The following is a 19,542-nucleotide window of genomic DNA, read 5'->3' as shown; positions in this document are numbered from 1 at the left end:
AAAAAAGAATGACCCTTTTGTTTTTTTGGCAACACTTTAACTTCAACTTTCCACATGGCATGTTTAAGGCCACGAGATTAAATGATATTTTGGTACAATTGATATGACTTTAATTTAGAACCACAAGATTTAAAAATCTTCTTTCTTTTCTTAAACTTCATTCCAAGTCAAACTAGGACATTCTTTTTTAAATGGAGAGAGTATTTGTTATCCAACTATATTACATACTTGTACAGTCAATGTACTGATGTCATTCGCCTGCATCTTTTATGATGTAAATGCAGCATTCAGGATCATCAAAATGTGTTTTGTTGAGATCACTTTGGGTTTCAGACTAGTTTTGGTGAGCCTCCTTACTTTCCAGAGGAGTTCACAATTTACTTTAATGTTATTGTTGAGTTGTCATGGGTCTTGTCCCGACTTCTATTCTAGTATTAGAAGCTTCATAGATAGTTAGAGTTGTGGACTCTCTCAGTATCGCCCTTTTTTGAGATGTTTTGACACCGTTTTCCAAAGTATTATTATTATTGTAATTAAGTATTTGCTTGAGTTTAAGTGTCTAAATTCTATTTTTAAAGCTTCTTTATGTTTGAGTAAGTCTTCCACTAAACAATCATCCAGGTCAAGGGTTCGCTCGAGGATCAGAAATGATTCTCGAGTGTCGGTTACGTCAAGGGTGTAGGTTCGGGGTGTGACAATGGTGGAGAAGTGTTACCAATTTTGGTTGTGCCAAAAGCAAGAAATCTATTAAAAGTATTACAACACTAACACCTAGTAAATGGAATTTCAAATTGAACTAAATTAATAAAAAAGAAAAGAATTACTTTCATGGAAGTATTATAAACGAAATAACTTCCAAACGTAAAAGTCTTAATTAAATATTGGAATAGTTCAAGGATATACGTGGCGAACATCTACTTTTTCCCCGATATGGTTTGTGAATTGCTTATCAGAATGTAAGGTAGGTATCATGTTGCTAAAGATGTGCAAACAACATCACAAGTGAAATCCCTGTTGAAATCAGTAAGTTGTGTAATATGGTGTGGTTAAGCATTGGAGAGAAAGGTTTGCGTGGTTCTATTCATCGTGAATTGGTAAACATGAAGAAATTGCAAAAGTTGAGATATTCGAAAAATATAATAAATGGTACCATACCAGGGAACTTATGCAATATAGAGGTCTTATTTGTACTTGAATTTGAGTGAAGATCAGGTTAAAGGTGGAATACCAAGTTGGTTGGAAAATCATTCTTCTTTAAGACAACTCTATTCAGATTCCAATGCAGTGAAATTTTGTATAGAATTCTAGATGGACCATTTGTAAGGAAAAAGAGAAAGAGGAGAGTGCAATGGAGATTTAATGCCTTATGAGATTATTAGGGCATTGAATGATGGAGATTCTAGAGAAGTAGTTGATCTTCACTGGTAATAAATGGTTGATAATCTTTGTAAGAAAGGACAAAATTAAGTGATTGTATGGCGGTATGTGATGTTTCTGGGAGTATGAGTGGGCGACCAATGGAGGTCTCTGTGGCACTTAGCGTCTTGGTGTCAAAATTGAGTTGAAAAAACATGGAAGGCAGAATTAATCAGATTCAGCATGTTGTCTGACCTGACGAAAGTTGAAGATTATACTCTGAATGAGAAAATTGAGTTTGGCATAAATATGGACTAGAATGTGTTTGATAATATTTAGGAAGTGGCGGTACAAGGAAATCTCAGTGAAGATAAAATGGTAAAGAGGGTGTTTGTGTTCAGTGAAGACTAACAGTCAATTAGTGGAAAATTTGTAGAGAAGGGACACAGAAACGTGCCCGAGATTGTGCTTTGGAGCATTCGAAATTCAAGGTTCTCTCGTGTTTTGGAAAAGCAGAATGATATATGACCTGTGAGTGGGTTTTCTAAGAATCTGATGACCATGTTCTTGGATGGTGGTGGTATTGTTAGTGTCATGCCAACTCGGCAGGGGCTGAGGGTTCACCTTCCAAGAAGCTGACCATCAAATTGAGCAGAGGGAGACGGGGGCATGGACAATTTTGATGAAGCCAACATGTTGGGCTCCATTTACGCTCATCTCTGTCAAATATTATAAGAAACTTTGATGCAAAACTGAAGGATACTAAATATAGTAGAATTAGTTGTCACAACTATTTTTGTTTCAAAATTGAGTTGCCAGACCTGTCGAAAGTTTAAGGTGATACTCTAACTGAGAAAACTAAATTTGGCATGAATATGGACTGGGATGTGAGCACAAACTTCCAGAAAGTGTTTGATAATATTTTTGAAGTGGTAATACAAGGAAATCTCAGTGACGCTCAAATGCTAAACATGGTGTTTGTGTCAAGGATATGGAATTCGATGAGGCTGGAAGATACTAACAATAATGATAACTTGATTTTAATGATAACATGACAATCTGGTTGCTTTTTTTCCCTCTTAAATTAAAAAAATTATTATTTCTCCATATTACAGTCTCTGAACCGTCTAGGTATTGTAGAGACGGAGGATTCTGCATGATACTGTAAGTTTTGATTACGAATTTGCAAATTGAGACTATACGTATATGTGATATGACTTGTAAGGTGGTAGCTCAAATGCGTATTTTGTGGCAGTGACGAGCTTACTTACTAGAACAAAGTAACTCTGCTTGATTTTCTCTCTGGAGGCGACAATAAATAGCCTACTAACGATAAATATGGATGTGTAGAAGTACAGGATCATGATCAAGATGTAGGCTTTAATGAACAGGATCATGATCAAAATGGAGGCACTAATGAGCAAAATGCTGATGAAGATAGAAATGCTAATGAAGACGATCATGATCAAAATGGGGGTGCTAATGAGGAAAATGTTGATCAAGATGTAGGTGCTAATGAGGAAAATGTTGATCAAGACGGAGATGTTAATGAACAAGATCATGATCATAATGGAGGTGCTAATGAAGAAAATACTGATCAACATGTAGGCGCTAATGCATAAAATGTTGATCAAGATGGAGATGCTAATGAACAAGACCATGCTCAAAATGAAGGCGGTAACAAACAGGGTCCTAATAATCAAGATGGTTGAGATGCTAATGAAGAGAATGATGATAAATACGGAGGAACGCCAATAAACTGGAAAAACATGTGGATCTTACTGTTTGATAATATTGATGGAAGTGCAGACATCTAATTATTTACTACTTAGTTTATCTTCTAATTTCATGAAGCAACTCAACTGTCACAATTTCTATATAATCTTTTTTTCCCTAGAAGTTAGTGTTGCTTGACAGTAAATGCTAATGCACTTGCGTCTTTTTTTTCTTTTACAATCATGATCTTGTTGTGGACTGAACTATCAAGACTGAGGCTCCAATGAAGATGCAGATCAATTGGCTGATGAAAATGCAGCCATTTTCCTTAATAAAATGGCTGTGCAAATATGATATCATATATAAACTACTGTTTCAAGAAGATTTGGAACCTTTCAAGAAAGGGAGTGTACACTGTGTCGGCCCAATGCACCACATTTTCAACTTCAATATGATGAAATATCAAAATTCCGAACTATTTCATGGTTTGGTTTCTGAAATACTGAAAAAGAGCCAGACAACTTTCTATATCATATTAGATTGGTCAATCCCATAAGAGGATCTCGTACTATGAAGTTGTTTGAGGGACGAATAATTCTGATGAATCTATCTTCTTAAAAGGTAGACATAAACAAAGTCAGCAGAGAAAACGATAGTACTTTACTGTTTGTTGGTTTTGGAGCATTTTTATAGTCTTATTAAAATTATGTTGAAGTGACTTTTCCAATTCCTTGGGTACATACCTGTAAGAATTGTCAAGCATGATAGCCTAATTACTCATCATAATGCATTACTTTTGTCCGTTGATTTTGGCTTAATTGACATTCTTCAATATTGATAAATGTTGCTAGAAACGTTGGGTTATTTTTGTTGGCCGTTGTGTTATTCTGGCAGAACAAGTAGTGGTCAACTATGACCATTACTCCTCCATATTGAAATCTCATTATTCTTCCTACATTATATCTTGTAACCTATGTAACTCCTAAGGCCATTTGTCTTCATTATCTACTACCCCATTATCTTCCTATCCATAGTTAGGAAACTTTCTCAACAACAAATAGTGGTGGTCTTAATTTGGTTTAAAAACACAAGAAAAATATAGAATGCATAAAGTAATTTGTCAATAAAAGAGAGTTTTTATTAGTTGAAGGAAGGTGTTCTTTTTGTTGAGCTTTGGACTCAACTCTTGTCCAAAGTTAATTTGTTGAGTTACACTTTTTGTGATTAGGTTGTTGTATCCTGGAGGGGAAAAGTAAAAAAGGACTACTGCTAGACCGGTGAAAAACATTTGTTGTAGTGGGCTTGAATCTCCTTAAAGAGAGCGAGATATCCGCGCCTCAACCTGAAGAGACTTATTTCTTCATTTTATTTTCAATTGTAATCTCGTATTTTTGTTATCGTGTAATTTTTTCATTAACAATTTTAAGGAGATTCAATAATGACTACGGTTGAAAAAACCGTTGACATCAAGATTGGAGACCTTAACAAACCATTTCGGTTCAATGGTAACCATTTCAAAAGATGGAAGGGTAAAGTATTTTTCTACTTAAGTCCTCTCAATGTTTCTTATATGTTAAGTGAGAAGAATCCTAATAAAGTTGACATCACCTCTATGAATGATGAAGAAACTATTTCTCATCTAGAGAAAGTGGAAAAGTAGGATGGTGATTTCTATAAGTGTCGGTATTATATTCCTAATTGTCTATTTGATAATTTTTATAATTATTATTATGATAGAACTTATTCTAGTGCAAAGAAAATTTGAAAAGCATTGCAGACTAAGTATGATATCGAAGAGCCTAGAGCAAAAAAATATGCGGCTAGTAGATTTTTTTGTTTCCAAATGGTAGACAATAAATTAGTGGTAGACCAATCTCATGACTTTATAATGATTGTTGGAGAACTTAGGTCCGAGGAGGTAAAACTTGGAGATAACCTTTTTGTTTGTGGCATAGTAGATAAACTTCCACCTTTTCGGAAGGAATTTCAAAAATCTATGCACCACAAACAAAGGAAACCCCTCTTGAAACTTTGATAATGAAAATTCTCATGGAAGAGGAGGCAAGAGGCTAAGATGCACTTTTACAATTAGAAGAGAGCAACATCAAAACGAAGGTAAATTTAATTACTTCAAATAATGCTACTCCTGAATCTCATAAAAATACTTCTTTGAAGCCTAAGAAGAAAAAATTCAAGAAAAATAAGCGTAGACCTCTCAAGAAAAATAATGGTGAAAATAACCAAGCACAAAATCAACTAGTTCAAGATAAGGGACCGTGCTTTGTTTGTGGCATGAGTGGGCATATTGCTAGATTTTGCAGATTCTGAAAACGTGGTCCTAACCCTCAGACAAACGTTACCGAAGAACCTTTTTTGGCGGTGATTACCGACATGAACATGGTTGAGAGTGTTGATATATGATGGGCAGATTCTAGTGCAAACCGTCATGTCTGTTACGACAAAGATTGATTTAAAAAATATACTCATTTTTGAGGAGCCCAAAACCATCATGCTTGGTGATTCTCACAACTCAAGTGCTTGGAACTGGAGATGTCGAATTGTGTTATACTTCTGGAAGGGTATTAACTTTGACAAATGTACTTTATACTCCTTCCATGAGAAAAAAAATTGATGTGTAGTTTTCTTCTTAATAAAGCAGGTTTTAAACAGATTATTGAATCTGATCAATATGTAATTGTGAAGATGGGTATTTTTGTGGGAAAGGGATATGTTTATGATGAGATGTTTAAACTGAATGTTGAAATGAATAAAATTTCTACTTATGTTTATATGCTTTATCCTACCAATTTTTTGCATGCTCGTTTGTGTCATATTAATGATCGTTATGTTCGAATCATGAGTAGTTTCGGATTAGTCCCAATGGTTAAAAAGAATTTTGAAAATTGTGAGGCTTGTAGTAAACACAAAATCACTAAAAGGCCTCATTTTCAAGTTGAAAGAAAATTGATTTGTTAGAATTAGTTCATACTGACATTTCTGAACTTGGAGAAATTTTAACTCGTGGAGGTAATAGATATTTTATTACTTTGATTGATGATTTTTCTAAGTTTACATATGTTTACTTGATGAAAAATAAAAGTGATGCTTTTGAAAACTTTAAAATTTATCTCCATGAAGTTGAAAATCAGTTTGGAAGAAAAATAAAAAGAATTAGAAGTGATAGAGGCCGTAACTATGAATCAAATGAGTTAAATTCTTTTGTTAGATCATTGAGAATAATTCATGAAACTACTCCTCCTTACTCTCTTTCATCTAGCTACCGGTGTAGCTAAAAGGAAAAATAGAACTTTGGTTGACTTGACTAATGTCATGCTTATTGAGCTATATGCACCTTTAAATTTATGGGGTGAAACTAGCTTAACTGTTTGTTATGTGTTGAATCGTGTGCCTCATAAAAAACTCTAAATTGACACCTTTTGAATTGTGAAAAGGTCACAAGACAAGTTTGAGATATCTGAGAGTTTGGGGTTGTCTAGCCTTTGTGAGACTAATGGATCCCAAAATTACAAAGTTGGGTAAGAAAGTTACTACTTGTGATTTTCTTGGTTATGCTTCAAATAGTACAGTCTATAGATTTTTTAATCTTGAAGAAAATATTATTATAATAAAATCGGGTGATGCTATTTTTCATGAGAATAAATTCCCTTTTGATTCTAAAAATATTGGGGGTCAAATGATTGAACAAAATATTTTGTCACTACCTAGTTCTTCTATGTCTACTTTAAAAATTAAAGAAATTGATGATTTTGAGTTAAGAAGAAGTAAAAGAACTAGAGTAGAAATAATTTTGGTCTTGATTTTTATGTGTTTAATGTTGGAGATGACCCTCTCTCTTTGAAAGAAGTATTATCTTCACGTGATTCTATTTTTAGGAAAGAGGCTGTAAATGATGAAATGAAATCACTAATTTCTAATAAAACTTGGAAATTAGTTGATTTACAACCGGGTTATAAAACTATTGGTTGCAAATGGGTCTTATGAAAAAAGTTGAAACTAGATGGATATATTCACAAATACAGTGCTAGACTAGTTGCAAAAGGTTTTAAACAAATAGATGGCCGAGAATTTTTTGATACTTTTTCACCGGTAACAAAAATTACATCCATAAGACTTTTAATTTCTATGGCTGCAATTTTTTGTTTTCAAATTCATCAAATGGATGTAAAAGCTGCCTTTTTAAATGAAGACCTAAATGAGGAAATTTATATGGATCAACCCGAGTATTTTGTTGAAGAGGGTCAAGAAAGCAAAGTCTGTAAACTTACTAAATCCCTATATGGCTTGTAACAGATACCAAATCAATGACATAAAAAAATCGATTCTTGCATGATTGAAAATGATTTAAAAATAAATATGTGTGATAAGTGCATGTATCATAAGTCTTGGAATAATTCACATGTGATTATTTGCCTATATGTTGATGATTTTTTTTATCTTTGGCTCTAACATGAATGTTATTGATGAAGCTAAGAATATTTTTAGAAGCCATTATTATATGAAAGATCTTGGTGAGATACATTTTATTCTTGGGATAAAAATAACAAGAACATGTGATGGAATTTCCTTGACCAGTCACATTATGTTGAGAAAATTTTGAAAAAAATATTAATTGCAAGCATGTTGTTACTCCTTTTTGATTCAAGTGTTCATTTATTTCAAGTTGAATGTGAACATGATGTAATAAATCAAAAGGAATATGCTAGCATAATCGGAAGTTTGAGAGTAGTGACTAATTGCACTAGGCCTGATATTGCATATGCAGTAGGAGTACTTGTCAGGTTTACAAGCAAGTCAAGTAATGAACATTGGCATGCTATTACAAGAGTTATGAGATATTTAATTGGAACAAAATAATTTGTGGTTTGTTCTATAAAAAATATCCTATTGTACTTGAAGGTTTTTTTGATGCAGATTGGAACACTTTATCACGTAATTCCTGTTCTACCACTAGTTATGTTTTTACTTTGGGTGGTGGTGCTATTTGTTGAAGATCAAAAAAGTAAACTATAATTGCTAACTCTACCATGGAGGCTGAACTAATTGATTTAGCTTCAGCTAGTGAGAAAGCGCATTGGCTAAGAGATTTACTGTTCCAAATTCCTTATTTTGAAAAAACAATTCCTCTTATTTTAATTCATTGTGATAGTACTGTTGCAATTGGTAGAGTTCAAAACCATTATTACAACGGTAAATTCAGACCTATACGGAGGAAACACAGTAATGTAAGATCATATTTGACAAGTGATACCATTAATATTGATTATGTCAAATCGTATAATAATCTTGCAGATCCTCTTACTAAGGCCTTAACAAGAGAAAAGGTCTGGAGCACATCGATGGGGATGTGATTGAAGCCTATACACCCTTGAGTCATATATGAGGAAACCCAACTTGGGGACTAGATATCCTATAACCAAGTACAAAGGGAAAAACTAATCATATGATGACTTGTTGTGAAAAAATGCATATTTTTTTATTCCCTCCCTATGGTGTGAGTGCATTGTTTCCTATAGTGATTTGTCAAGGTGGAGTTGATAAAACTCTTAATGAGTATCTGTAGCCCGTATAGGTGGAGTGTTAAACTTACAAGAACACTCTCGACAGATTTCACAAATGTGAGTGTGGAAGTAGGTCACTTTCTATGAGAATTGGGCTTATTCTCAAAAGCACTCATGAAATTGGTATAGCACAAGGCCATAACGTGCTGGCTTTTAAAGCTCATGTCAATATCTTGATTATTGTGTGTGAGCAGTGATATTTTATTTCTCTTAAGCAGACATAGTTCAAGTTTGAGACCACTACGATTTTGGAGTAAAAGTTATTATTTTACTAAGTGGAGGTTCAATGCATAACACACCTTCATGATGCATAGTAATCTTCCTTCAACTGATATACTCTCCTGTCTAATATTAAAATGAGTGGGAGGTTGTTGGTTTTGGAGCATTTGTATATTCTTATTAAAATTATGTTAAAGTGACTTTTCCAATTCCTTGTGTTCATACATGTAAGAATTGTCAAGCATGATAGCCTAATTACTCATCATAATGCATTACTTTTGTCCGCTGAATTTTGGCTAATTTTTCATTCTTCAATATTGATAAATGTTGCTAGAAATGTTGGGTTATTTTTGTTGGCCGTTGTGTTTTTCTGGCAGAACAAGTAGTGGTCAACTATGACCATTACTCCTCCATATGGAAATCTCATCATTCTTCCTTCATTATATCTCGTAACTTATGTAATTTCTAAGGCCATTTATCTTTACTATATATTATCCTATTATTTTCCTATTCATAGCTAGGAATAATTTATCAATTATAAATAGTGGTTGTCTTCATTTGGCTTAAAAACACAAGAAAAATATAGAGTGCATAAAGTTTGTCAAAAAAAGAGAGTTTTTATTAGTTGTAGGGGGTGTTCTTTTTGTAGAGCTTTGGACTTAATTCTTGTCCAGAGTTTGTTGAGTTATACTTTTGTGATTAGGTTGTTCTATCCCGGAGGGGACAAATAAAAAAGGACTACTGCTGGACTGGTGAAAAACATTTGCTGCAGTGAGCTTGAATCTCCTTAAAGAGAGCGAGATATCCGCGCCTTAGTCTGAAGAAATTTATTTCTTCATTTTATTTACAATTATAATCTTGTATTTTTGTTATCTTGTAATATTGTCACTAACACTGCTATTATTAAAAACATAAGTACTATTGAAGATTTTCTGATATTACAAATGACAACATGAAGAATAGAGCGTCTCATGATGAGGAGAAGGAAACAAAATAAGCTAGATAATACACAGTAAATAGGAAAAACAAAGTAGCTCTTGATAAATAAAGAGGGGAATTTGTTTTTTACCTGGCAATGATGTATTTTATTGAGGCGGAGAGAAGTGAAATAGATTAATGAGACAGTGACGTGTTGTTGCATATATTTACATCTATCAGTGAAGAATCAGAAAATGTTTTGTAATAGCTGATAACAAGAGTAATGGTTTAGCATTGGAAAAGGGTTGTTATTATTCATGGATCAAATGTGTCTTATGTACATTTTAAAGGAATAAGTAACAAAATAGAAGGTTGTAAGTATTTGCGAAAATGGATTTATATAAGATTGATAGATTTGTATTATACAAGCCTTCTCCGATTACTTATAAAAATAGTTGGAGAAGTGAATTGATGGGATGTGAATTAATGTGCCAGTGCATTTGATATACTTCGAGTGTATATCAAATGTGTTTGCATCAAAAGGAAAGTTATATGACAGAATGGTGAATAAATTTCTAATAGCTGAATATCAATATCCGCTGTGCAGTAACAGTGAAAGCTGGCTTAACATATGGTGTTTAGCATTCCTATCTGCAGCGATAAATTGAAATATACCTTTTTTTTCTCTTTTAGCAAAGATCAGTTGTAGTATTTGCTCTTATCAGTACATTACCAATGCCGATTAATAGATTTTTTAAAATAATTGTATTTGTTGTCTGAGTTAGGTTACACTCTCATCAATAAGATGCAAGCACAAATATACGAATGTGAATGTCAGATAACCCTATCTAAGTATCTATCAAGGCATATATAGATGAACAAATATCACCTAATATTTTTGCCTCTCATGCAGGGGAGGTGAACGTACAATTTGGTTTAATATATAAAGTAGACAGATTAAAAAAAATCACTATCATACCTTCTATCGCATAGGAATTCAAACTATAGTCAATCTTTAAAGTCATTTATAATTTGCAGATTCAAATAACAAGCTATCCTCACGTATGCAGTCTATAAAAGATCTTCATAAATAACTTGATGATCTGAAGAATCAGTTAGAGGTACAATTATTTTTTTATTTTTAGTCTAGCTTGTTTCAAGTAAACTTTGTCTATGTACTATTGGATGTTAGGAGCACGAATGGATGCGTCATTTCTCGTTTTGAGTTTTAAGAAGTTCTATCATTATCGATTGTTATAAGAAGAAAAAAAAATCAAATAACTTAAAATATATTACGACGTTCTGAATCTTTGGATAAACTTAAAAGAGATCATGCAACATGCATTCATTAAAGTTGACACATTCATTCAAGTTCACTTCTTACTTGCATAATGTATAGTTATTCAATATTAATTTTTTTGGATAAGGTATTAATTTTTCAGTACTTCTTACATTTACTTTTTTTCTGTTTAGAGTTTTATCGTTCCCTTTCTTGAATACATAAGATCAAGGACATAAAAATGTTGGAAGAATCTTGTGAAGTGAGTTTGAGATTCTTTACCTTACCAGTGTCAGTGAATAGATTTTTTTAATAACTGTATTAGCTGTCGAATCCAGGTTACACTCTCATCAATGAGACGCAAGCACAAATATATGGGTCCAAGATAACTCTATCCATCAACACTTAGATTGTTACGATCTTACCTACTGTGAGAGGCACCAACACTACAGCCCTGGTTGGGAAATCAACCATTTTAACATGCAAACAATTAACAACTAAAAACAACATATTTAATAGATAAAAAAAAAAATTAAAAGGAAATCATCACCAAAACATATACCGAGAATAATCCTCCTAGAACCTGAAAGTTGTATACCAAAATATCTTCTAGTCTAAAATATGAGGAGTCAAACGCAAAAGAGAAACTAGAAGTCAGTCTGGGAAATGGACTAGAGGTAAAGGGTTAACCCATAGCAGTCCAGAAGAAGCAACTCACTTGAATTCATGAAGTGTTGGAGTCACGACTGAGGTCGCTTAGAAGCTGCTGGAATATACCTTGTACTAAACAAACGAAGAGCTAGTACAGTATCAATACACCAAGTAAACAATATACTAATAGGATAATCGGTCAGCTCTAGTTATGAAGAATATGTGTTGGATTATCAAGATGATTAGGGCGTCATGCGAAAGCTTACAATTGCAAATAATATGGTTGATAAATTGGACGACACATAAAACTATACTAAAAGACATAATATTAGTATTTGATATGACCAATTGACCTACATAATTAAAAACTAATAAAAACATAAAAAATGTAGAGAGAAAATCTCCACATAAACAAAACTCTCTAAACAACTACATTGTGGATTCTATTGTGTTATGCTATGAGAATAGGGATCTTCAACTTATAGATCTCCAAATTTTTCCTATATTGGAAAGAATAAATCAAATATGGAAGAAAATTATATTTTCCTTTCAAAAAAAGTTCAAACATTTATGATAATACTTCGACTTTTATTTAAGGAAAAAAATAAACTTCAAACAAGGAAAGAAAATCAGGGTAAACCCTAACAAAACTCTCATTTTGACTGGATTTTCTTGACAAAACTTGATCCGTCTTCTTCACATGCATGATATCTTTGTTCTTCACATAGTCTTCATCATTGCTGCTTGCCATGGTTAAAAAAAAAGTTTAAAATATATGAGTTAAAAATGGTTTAAAAATATTTCATTTTTATTTTTAAAAATTGTAGCAACAGAAATGATAAAAATATGGTTAAAACTTTTTCTCCACATGTAGCTTGACAAAAATCTTCATTATCATTAAATTTGTTGCAAATTAATTTAAAACTACTTGAAACTTTCTTAAATCTTATTGAACCACTGGATCATTGAACCATGTGCTCTGATACCACTGTTGGGTTATGAAGGTGATTAGGGCGTCATGTGGAAGCTTACAATTGCAAATAATATGGTTGATAGATTAGGCGACACATAAGACTATACTAAAAGACATAATATTATTATTTGATATGACCAATTTGCCTACATAATTAAAACTAATAAAAACATAAAAACTGTAGAGAGAAAATCTCTCCATAAACAAAACTCTCTAAACAACTACATTGTGGATTCTATTGTATTATGATATGAGAATAGGGATCTTCAATTTATATATCTCCAAACTTTTCCTATATTGGAAAGAATAAACCAAATATGGAAGAAAATTATATTTTCCTTTCAGAAAAAGTTCAAGCATTTATGGTAATATTTCGACTTTTCTTTAAGAAAAAAAAATAAACTTCAAACAAGGAAAGAAAATCAAGGCAAAACCCTAACAATATGAACAGGTAACCACAATTTAGTCAAACTAGATAACATACATTTATAACAATAGTTTGAAAGGCAAACATACTCCAATTCCTCATCCGGACTTAACAATCATGACAACTATACTAGCCAACATTTCAATAAAACTAACCCATTTTAGTCATGGAACTAACACACAAACAATCACATGTACCAGACGTGGTATTCGAACCAACTGATATAGAACCTATATAAGTTATTGTACCAGAGCCAACCAATAATGTGTACCAGGTGTGACACTTGAGAAACACACAAACAATCACTTGAAATTCTGGGTGACATCCATGATACACCCTAGTGACGGAGCCAGGCATTTTGTTAAGGGTGTTCAAATTTTAACGAGTAAATAAGTACTTTTTAGCTGAATGTGTTCATATAATATATATTTTTTATTACAGATGAGTGGGTGCACCTAGATTTAAAACTAAATTACATATCATTTAACCAAATTATATAAAAATTGTTAATTATAAAACTATTAATGGTATAAATCAAAGTAATAGAGAAGAGTAAACATAAATAGGTGTAGCTACTACTCCCTTGTTTATCTTTACTTGTCTGTTTCACTTGACATATCCTTAAGAAGCAATAAATAGAAGGTAATTTTATTATATAATTCCTATTAATTATAAGTTATTTAATTATAGGAAAATAGAAAGTATTTAATCGTAAGGACAAAACAAATTTAGTATAATAAATTATCTCTTAATTTTTTAAATTGGACAAATAAAATTGGATACCTATTTTTATTTATCGAAAAAAGTCAATGGACAAGTAAAAATAAATAGAAGAAGTAGTTGAATTATATAAAGAATACAAAATTTCTCTATAGTAATTTTTTAAAAATATTTTAGAAAACGGAATGTGTACCATTTTTAATGTGGATTTCATCATGATGATAGGACAGGTTTTCATGGTATTAGTAAGAAAAAAGTATTTAATGGGCTTGAATAAATGGGTAAGAGGACTAGTTATAAGATTCCATCAATAGGCAACAATTTCTATTTATTTCCTTGTTTCTTTCAAATATAAAAAGTTGTTATAAAATCACTTTAACAAGAATGAAAACGCCGAGCTTGGACACTTGATTGCGCACACTTACCCTGGACTACCAACCACAACTGTGTTTAAGAGTGTGCATTAATTAATATAACCCAACTATTTATGTGGCTATTATATTTGATGTTTGTCCCGATATTTTTTAAGAACCTTTATCAGTCTCTACACCAGTTGGTGACTCTAATGTTGCTAAGGGAGTTCATAGAAATTGCCCTGTTTTCATTTCTCATAGTCACTCATATTTACTAGATAGATCTTGATATGTTACACTTTGATATCATTCTTGAGATGAATTGGCTTCCCTCTTGCTATGCTTCCATAGATTGTAGGACCCGATTGGTCACATTCTAGGTTCCGAATGAACCAATCTTAGAATGGAAAGAGGAAATTTAGTGATCCTAAAGGTTAGGCAAATGATTTATTTGGGTTGCATTTATCATATTGTTAGGGTTGGGGATACAATAAACCCTTACTCTTGAGTCAGTTTTGATTGTAAATGAGCTTTTGAAAGTGTTTCCCGATGATCATCCTGGTATTCCTCTCGAAAGGGAAAAGAGCCTTCGATATTGACATACTCCTCGATACACACTCTATTTCTATACCTCCTTACCATAAGCCCCGAAAGAATTTAAGGAAATAAAGCATCAATTGAAGAATTTTTTGGATAATGGTTTCGTTATACTGAGTATCTCTCTATGAGATGATCTAGTGTCTCCACTCCAGGGGATGAAATTATCATAAAAGGAAAGATCAAACATATCCTAAGATACCAGTGGAGATCCATTCAATATAGATCACACGTAGACTCTCCACCACTCTCTAGATGGTTCACTCAATTGAAGTGTAGCATAGCAAAACTCATGAGACTCAGTCAAACCAACTATCTCAAGCAACTCTTGACACATTGTCAAGAACTTATGTACGTCCTCACTCATTCAGCCTTGAAATTGTTATGGATCCATCTTCTGAAATTCTCATAACAATGCTTCTCATCCTCAAATAATATAATACCCACTAAAAAGAACACCGTCAATAACATGACCTACTTATGGGTGCCCTACCTGACCCTGAACGACTAGAGCCAAATGATGATGTGGGATCTAACCCCTAACCCTAGTGTGACAACCCTCTGTTGTGCTTATTGCACTCTCACTCAGAGTGAAACCTCCAAGCAAACCCAACACTCTCAACAAGGTGTCCTGAAGCAATGGTGTAGTAGCGAACTCTTGAGTAATTTGGTCCTCTTTATCATCCAACTTTGGCTTGAGAGAGGCATCTCTACCATGACCTTACGCTTGTCATGACCCAAAGTATACCCTAGATGTGACATGAGGTGCAAGACTCTGATAGGCCCTATATAAGCCACTTAGAATACATCATACAAGATAATAGAAAATCAAGAGATTTTAAAAGACAATTTCAAAACATAAGAGTTTGTAAAACGTAGCGGAAGTCTAACATAGTCTCAAAACCATCTAGTGCATCAAGAGTGATCAGGATGTAACCCGTACATATCATACAATACAAAAAAGAAGTAAATACAACAAGCAATAAAACTCGGTCCTCGAAACATGAGGACTCACCAATCTTCAACTCTACTATAGTGAACTATAGCCACGATGCAAACCTGGAGGGTTGGACCCTATATTTTTTATAAGAATGTAGGAAAGAGTATGTGTTAGTAAAAAAATATACCAAGTACGATAGCAATGCATAAAAGTATGAAATCATGGTAAAAGGGACCTTTACGTGACATGCAAAGACCAAGTTTAAGTCATAAGTTAAAAGGTTAAAATCATAATTGTGATCACGGTCAATGCAAGTAGACATCATCATAAACCACATGTGAGATACTTCTTGAAGTAACCTTAGTTCATTATTGTGACATTGGATCTAAGGGCGAAAATACCACACTTGTACCACTCACATTCATTGCAAACTAACACCTTAATTCCTCACATTCTTTATGTCAAACTTACTAGATTATATCTCAAAACTAACATCATCACCTCATGTTTCCATTCTTTTTATCACGACACTAATCTCAAATTCAAGCTTAGTGTCTAGTACAAAATACAGATATCAATATAATTTCTCACATACTATACTAACTTATGAGTACTAGAAAAAATTTAATAAACACTCACCCTCTAAGACGTTATTACAAGTAGTCAATCTTTATCTCTAGTGTACCTATTTACATATTACCGTAACATTCATTTTCAAAACTTAAGTACTATTTACACGTTAACTATACATCATTGCACAATTAGTTCTATAACCCTATGAATATCATGGGGTTCTCCCTTAAAATTCATAAGCTGCACTTAGATCTATAACCTCATGAATACTCTACCCTTCCATTCAACACCTATACTTGGTCTTCACTAACACAACGATACATCAGCATAAACTTCTTTCTTATTAAAGTATACTCTAACTTATCCAAACCAGTTACTATTCCTCTGCCTTATATCATAAAATCTACATAAAATTATTAGTCCTTAGCCTACACATCAAGGAAAACTCATCATTAATGACTTACTAAGTACATGGCTACAACAACATAGTTTACTTCATCACTATCTCCCATTCATAGATTAATACACCTCTAAACGCATTTTTCTAACTCAAGGCATTTCTACTAATATTGGCTCATAATATCGTAAATCACATTATCTTTCGAAGAGAAATTTACCCAAACATTATGAAATACACTTTCCTTATGAGGTTCTCAGCTGAATAAGGTTTAGAGAAGAGAGTCTGGGAATACACCTCTATTTTATCTTGAATGCATGATTCATATGAAAAAAAGTGCATTCTTTCGAATTCAAACACTTAAGCTCACTCACAGGCTTCTCTCAAGCATTGTACAATATCTTTACTTTCTAAACACTTTACCTCAGAGTAACTCTTTGATAAGGACCATGGCTTTTCTCTTTCAACCTTCTTGAGTAGGAGGGGTAGTCGAATGTATTTGAGAAATGAACAAGTTTTAATAAGTTCCTTATGACATAGTTCTATTGCATGATTTAGAGTATCAAAAAGGAAACTTTTCTGAAATGTCTGTAGTCCCTCACGTATAGAAGTGGGGCCCTCAAAACCATAAATAATATTCTACTGACACAACTTCATACACATCCTAGGAAACTTGAACTATGTGCTCTGATACCAAGTTTGTCACACTCCGCGAGCCTACATCTTGGATATGACTGGCACTTGAGAACCATTACTGGTACCCAAGCAAACCCTTGTCCTAGATGACTACTAAGGGAATACTAACTCAAGCATACACAAGGATCAAAATCAAAGAGTCTTTAAAAATGAGTTAGTGAATCTCAAAACTAGATGAAAATACTGAATATGAAACATAAAGTTTTTGAATAAAACAGTTCAAACTGAATATTGAAAGATTGACCAAGACTGTCTATCTATGAAGCCTCTAGTTTTTAAAGGTAGGTGTGTGACAAGAATCATGGCACCTCATATTGCTACTACTAACAAATCATAAAATTCGAGTCCTCTGAAAGCAAGTAAGTCTCAGCATAAGCTGACGAACGGATCATATGATCTCAATGGAACTCTTACTGATGATCCTAAGTACTTGAATATTCATGATGTAGGTAGAATGATATTAGTACATTGAATGTACGACTATGTAATAAGGCTAAGTAAAACAAATAACTGGAGCATAATGTAAATCATAATGAAAATCATTAAATGTTCTTACCGTAAGGATGCAATAATAGTACGCGCTGAGCTAATATATATATATATATATTACTTACTTTACTTTTCTTGGAGTTTCTCTAACTTACAACCATCACAACGAGTCTTTTAATGATATAGTGTCTTACCTATGTTGTCAGAGCTGCCCTATACCTTGCTAGATTAAAGGATTCAACTGAACTGATGGATCCACTAAAAAGCCTTCTTGAGGAAGGTGAGGTGTTGCTTGCCTTGAAGTACAATCCTATGTACACTGGTGATCCAGGTTATGGACTTTGAGTTATCTAAACTCTTACCAAAAATTAATGTTCAATACTACGCCCAAAATATAACTATATTCTCATGTAAAAGTACTCTGAGGGTGAGATAATTTCTCAAAAGGCGTATTTAAGAGGTAATTGAAGTTGTACTAAATCTTTCTAAAATACTCTAAAAACTCTTTAATCTTTTATGAAAATAGTACTCTCTTTTTCAATGTAAAATGATACATTTGGAACTATTAAAATTTCCTTAGAACTCTTGAAATAACCTATATTTAGGTTGTAATCATGAAAAATATATGTGAAAACATATTGTGATTTGATCATTGATGACTAGGGAAGTCATAGTGTAACACCCCGTATCCGAAACAGACCAAAAATGCAGATTTTGAGAAGTTGCAGGTGCAAACCACGGTTGCCATCCACGGACCGTAGGTCAAACCACGGTCCGTGCTAGTGCACCGTGGTTCACCACTGCAACCCCTCCCCAGCCAGCTCAGAAAATTGGCTAAGTCCCGACTCACGGACAGACCCACGGTCCGTAGATCAGACCACGGTCTGTGGTCTGTGTTCATGGATTGAGACTTCCCTTACCAGCCTCTGACACAAACTACGGTCGACCAGTACGGACCGTCAATCGATCCACGGTCCGTAGGTCTGACCGTAGATGAGGATCAACAGCCAGTTAGCTGAAAATTCTGATGGGTCAACTTCAGATGTTCATAACTCTTAGTACAAAATGAATTATGTGTCCCATGACATATGGTTAGATAGATAATTGAATTATCTTTCCAACGCCACCAAGTTTGCTAAATTCCGACCTATGAGTAAAACGTTCTGTCCGTTTTAGTGAAGCCCTGTCGGGCAGACTCGACCTACGGACCCGATCTACGGACCGTCGATTGATTGACGGACCGTCAGTCAGGTCCATCAGTCACTCTGACAGCAGCTAATTCAAGGATCTTTTGGTCTTTTCCTATTTCGTTTAACCCCTAAGATACGTCGTTTAGACCCTAAATCATGAGGTTTTAATTAGTTTAAGCGTAGAAACATAACTAGAACTTACCTTAGTCAAAATCATTAATCAAAACTTAGAAAATTAGAACGCTAAAAGGAGAAGAGAAGTCAAGAACCCTAGTTCAAGAACGCAGCAAGGTTCCATCAGTTCCAGCCCCGAAATCGAAAGATTTCTCCGTGGAATTCGTCACCAGGTATGTGGGATTTCACTAGTGGGTTCCTTTCGCCCATTAGGTCCCTAGAATTCAGTCAGATTCTTGATTCCATGATTATGAACAGACCTAGGGTTTCTAGAATTACAGCAGATCATCATGAA

The 19,542-nt window shown here is 33.6% G+C and overlaps 1 protein-coding gene across 1 annotated transcript in view; it reads right to left on the bottom strand.

Annotated features, from left to right (window-relative positions):
- Window positions 1–19,542, bottom strand: part of LOC125869700 (agamous-like MADS-box protein AGL104) — a 224,144-nt gene that overhangs the window by 132,614 nt on the left and 71,988 nt on the right. The window lies entirely within an intron of this gene.

The sequence above is a fragment of the Solanum stenotomum genome, chromosome 7 (assembly GCF_019186545.1).
Source record: "Solanum stenotomum isolate F172 chromosome 7, ASM1918654v1, whole genome shotgun sequence".
NCBI lineage: Eukaryota > Viridiplantae > Streptophyta > Magnoliopsida > Solanales > Solanaceae > Solanum > Solanum stenotomum.
Note: the sequence above shows the minus strand (reverse complement) of the source record. Positions and strands in the feature narration are given on the sequence as shown.